Genomic DNA, 4,796 nt, shown 5'->3' with positions numbered 1-4,796 from the left:
TGTCAGCCGGCCGTGGAGTCTACGACTGGCCTTCCTCACCCGCTGTCATGCCGCCATGGTGGGGGTGGGCCCCGGCTCCCCAGTGATAGGGGGGGGGGGTGGTGCCCCTGGCTCAGTTCTCCACTTCAAAGCCCTGCTTGCCACCGGCGTGCCTTGGAGCACGGCGGAGACCCCACCGCTGTCTGTTCCTTGCATCTCGGCTCCCTAGGCGCGTGCTCATGCGCGCGCCTCCCTAGGTTTTTAAAGGGCCCGCAGCAGGAAAGGGCTGCCGGCCCTTCCTGATGATGTCATTGGACTGAGACTATTTAGGGCAGGCTCTGGCAGTCAGAGCCTGCCTTGGCAACAGGTCTCCATGCTTCCCTGTCATGCGCTTTGTTGCTACTCCTGTTCCAGTACCTGCTCCAGTTCCAGTACCTTTTCCTGCTCCAGCTCCTGTCCTTGTTCCTGCTTACCTTCTGACGGACCTCCTTGGCTTTGACCCTTTGCTGGGACCTGACCTCGCCTCTAGCCTCTAGTCAGATGAATCCAGCTTCCCCCCCTTGGCTGATGAATGATTGTACTATGGTCCTATTGTGTTACAGGGATTACTGGTAAGTGTTAGTCCAGTCTCTAAACTAGTGTTAATGTGTATCTTGTCTGAGCTCAGTGCTTCCTGTTGGCTGAGTATTGACATGTTTATCTGTTTTTAATCAAGGTTTTTGCTAGTTTATCCACAGTTTTCTTTTGAAGAAAATACTGGCAGGGGTATATGAACTGTGAGGTCAGTTTGCTCTGTCTCCATCTGCTGGTAGTGGTACCTAACCCACTTGTTCTGGAGTCATCTGACTGTCCTAAAGGAAAGAAATTATCAGGTAAGTAGCAATTTCTCAATTCTGGAGAAAGAGCAAGAGAAAGCATTTCCTCCTATGCTTTGAAAAATACAAAAACAGAAGAGATGTACATTTCCCTAAGCTGGCACATTTCAACATAGAAAAATTGAAAACAAAATGTTTTCTTTTGTAAGTTGGTTGATTGGATATTTTAGTTTTCTAATTGAATTGATCTCAAATTCTGTTTTTCCCACTTTTCTCATCAGCTTTCCATGTTTTTTTCTAGGATTTCTTATCCATCTCCATTTCTTCTCTCTCCTCCTGTCTTCCTTTCCTTCCCTACATTTATCTTCTAATTTTTCTCTATTTCTATCTTCTCTGCCTCTATATCCACTTATAGCTAGATTTTGTACCTCCTCCCCTTCTTTCTCCCTCCAGGCCTCAGTCTCCCTCTTTTCACCTCCCGCTTTTACCTCCTCTCTTGAAGTCCCATCTCTTTTCTATATCTCCTTCTCTAGCTCTTATTCTCCCTTTGTCTTTAACCCACTCCCTAAACCCCCATTTCCACCCTCTGCACTTACCTCCTTCCCATCTCTCTTTTATTTTCCTCTGGCTCCAGTACCCTCACCCGCCCCATTTCCTTGCTTGACACTCATCACCTTCTGGCATCCAGCTCTTTCCTTCTGTCTCTTAACCCCCTACCCGTCTTCCAGTTCTCTTTTTCACCTCTTCCCCAGCTCCATTTCCAGACTTTCCCCCACTCCTTCACAGACCTGTCCCTTTCTTTTGTCTCTCACCACCTCCACAGCTCCTGTCCCTTCACATTACCTCTCAACCCTTTCCCAGCCCCTTCAGGTCCTTCATACTTTATTTCCAACTTCTCCCTCCAGATACTTTCCCCCTTTCTCATCCTCTATCCACTGTTCCTCCCTCTTCCCAACACTGTTACTCCTTCTCCCTCCCTCCTTCTCTCACTCTTCCTTCTTTCTCACCCCTCCCTTCCTTCAGAGGTTCTTCCCCCTTCTCTCTCTCTTGCTCCAGATTCTCTCCCCCCTCCCCCTTCTCGCCTTCCCTCCTTTTGGGCATTTTTTTCCCTTTCTCTCCAATCCCTCCCTGCAGACACTTTTCCTCATTCTCCTCCCTCACTCCCCCCCTTCTTCCATACACTCTTCCCACCTCTCTCCCCCCCCCCTCCAGATTCTCACCAAATTCTATTGATTGCACTATGTAATTAACTACTTGGATGTTATATAAGACAAGATTAAGTCATAGTTTCTTTGGCCAGGAGAGTGGATAGAGGAAACTTCTACTGGAAGAAAATGAAGAACATTTGTAAATGTTTGCAAGGAAAACAGAGTTAGTTCTCAGCGATCCTCTGCTGTCTCTGCTCCTTAAGATGTAATAAGATGTAAGCTTCCTGCCTGAGGAGCTCAGAGGCAAGGCTGACCTCAGGAGGGTGTCTGGCCCAGAGAGAATCAACTGCAGTGGGGCCCTGGAATGATGAAATTATAGTGTTGGAGATGGGGCAACCATGGCAGCGTGGGGCCACCTAAAGTGCAGGGCAAAAGTCTGTCACCCCTGATTTCACCCTTACCCCTCAAGGACAGCTCTACTCAGTTTCTAGATGAATGTACAGAGGTAAGCAGGTCCTGCATTCTTTCTGAATCTCTTCATAGTTCTTTTAATGTTGTTAAATGTTATAGAAGCTCCTATTTTAGCTCAACAATTTTGTATTTTTACCTTTTTTGTATTTTTACCTTTGTTTAGGGTTTAATATGAAAATATGTTATTTATGTTGGAATATTGAAACTAAAGAAAGCTGTGACACATGAAGGAACGTGCATGGGATTAATCATTGATGTGCTGTATTTCAGCCATCTGAATTGCAAAAGTAGGTGTACTCATTGCCTTTTTTTCTACTATTTTTATGTTACAGTTACAAGTAGGTTCAATTTGTTCTTGTAAAATAATAAACAAAACAAAATCACAATGCTGTGCACAAAGGGGCGGATTTTCAGAGCCCTGCTCGCGTAAATCCGCCCAAAACCGGGCGGATTTACGCGAGCAGGGCCCTGCGCGCCGAGAAGCCTATTTTACATAGGCCTCCCGGCACGCGCAGAGCCCCGGGACTCGCGTAAGTCCCGGGGTTCTCCGAGGGGGGCGTGTCGGGGGGTGGGCCCGGTCGTCGCGGCGTTTCGGGGGCGTGTCGGCAGCGTTTTGGGGGCGGGTACGGGGGCGTGGCTACGGCCCGGGGCGGTCCGGGGGCGTGGCCACGCCCTCCGTACCCGCCCCCAGGTTGCGGCCCGGCGCGCAGGAGGCCCGCTGGCGCGCGGGGATTTACTTCTCCCTCCGGGAGGCGTAAATCCCCGGAGAAAGGTAAGGGGGGGTGTAGACAGGGCCGGGGGGGTGGGTTAGGTAGAGGAAGGGAGGGGAAGGTGAGGGGAGGGCGTTAGAGGATTCCCTCCAAGGCCGCTCCGATTTCGGAGCGGCCTTGGAGGGAATGGGGGTAGGCTGCGCGGCTCGGCGCGCACCGGCTATACAAAATCCATAGCCTTGCGCGCGCCGATCCAGGTTTTTAGCAGATACGCGCGGCTCCGCGCGTATCTACTAAAATCCAGCGTACTTTTATTTGCGCCTGGAGCGCAAACAAAAGTAGGCTATTCGCGCGCCTTTTAAAATCCGCCCCAAAGAGCTCAAATTCCAGAAAAATGTCTAGAACCATCTGAACTGCAAGAGCAGGGTTCCACGCTGCCTTTTTTCTATTTTTGTGTTGCAGATAAATCCTGTGGTCTTACAACATAACTGTGATGTCATCCAGTGTATCCTGTCTTCTTGGGACCCAGGTAGCAGTGGATCAGCAGGCAGCAGCAGTGGTCTGGCTACATATACAGAGCTGATACCAAACCATGCTTGCATGGTGGATGTTTTCCAAAGGATCTAAGCAGGTTGAATAATTTTGGTACATTTTGTACATAGCAGCAGGACTCGTGATGACCAACTTATTCCAATTACACTTATATCTATTGAAAGGATGCCGTCTAAAAAATAACTTAATTCCTCCATCTCTGTACAAGTTCCGCTGTTGTGTGAATCTATATGTAACCCTGTGCTTGGCCTCTCCTTTGGAAAAATGGCTCACAATCCCTGGGCTGAGCTCCTGACTCAATCTCTCTGCTCCCTGATGTGGATTCTCTGTTGGAGGAAGGATTTTATCTTCAAGACCCAAGGCACTGACTGTGTCTATGTTTTGTGTGCCAATAAATAGCCAAGATTCCTTGATGTTGCAACGTAAAATTTTACTGAATTGCCTCTTCAACAGATAGTTTGGACACAATGTGCATTTCTTTCTTTTGCATCCATTATGTGTCACTAGAGCATTAAATAGAACTAATTGTCACTCAGTGAAATTCACTGGAGGATCTTTTTTTTTTCTCTTGCTCCAGCTAATTGCCTCCTTCACTGGCCTGACCCAGTCACCTCGGTTCCAGATATTTGCTAATCCCCAGTCCTTGCCCACCCAAAACCTGAGCCTGAAACCCAGCACTCTCATCCCTCCATCCACATGATCTGATATAAGCACTTTTGCCCCTTTCCCCCTTCCTACCTGGGTTTAAAAAAAGGTTTGGATAAGTTCCTAGAGGAAAAATCCATAAACTACTATTACAGTAATTAATAAGCAATAGTAGCTTGTGATTTATCTAATATTTGGGTACTTGCGACTTGGATTGGCCACTGTTGGAAACAGGATACTGGGCTTGATGGACCCTTGGTCTGACCCAGTATGGCATTTCTTATGTTCTTACCTGCCAGTTTGTCTCCTGTCTCTCTAGCTCCCTCTGGTCCCGCAGCCCCGTGCCACTCTGGCTCTCTCTGGTCCCATGGCTCGTATGACATAGTGAGGGCAAAGGTAGCGCTGGCGCCATTTTGAAGATTGGCAATACGGCCCGCATGCAGGAGGTCGCTCCCGGACCCCCGCTGGACTTTTGG

The 4,796-nt window shown here is 48.5% G+C and overlaps 1 long non-coding RNA gene across 1 annotated transcript; it reads left to right on the top strand.

The window, feature by feature from the left end:
• Positions 1 to 349: 349 nt before the first annotated feature.
• On the top strand, positions 350 to 4,191 carry LOC115086182. The gene is made up of 3 exons (XR_003855132.1): positions 350 to 590; positions 2,577 to 2,700; positions 3,586 to 4,191. It is a non-coding gene; the product is annotated as an uncharacterized LOC115086182 (long non-coding RNA).
• The last annotated feature ends 605 nt before the right edge of the window (positions 4,192 to 4,796 follow it).

This window comes from Rhinatrema bivittatum, chromosome 2 (assembly GCF_901001135.1).
Source record: "Rhinatrema bivittatum chromosome 2, aRhiBiv1.1, whole genome shotgun sequence".
In the NCBI taxonomy this organism is placed as follows: Eukaryota; Metazoa; Chordata; class Amphibia; order Gymnophiona; family Rhinatrematidae; genus Rhinatrema; species Rhinatrema bivittatum.
The sequence above is the reverse complement of the archived record's forward strand: the minus strand, read 5'-3'. Positions and strand labels throughout refer to the sequence as shown.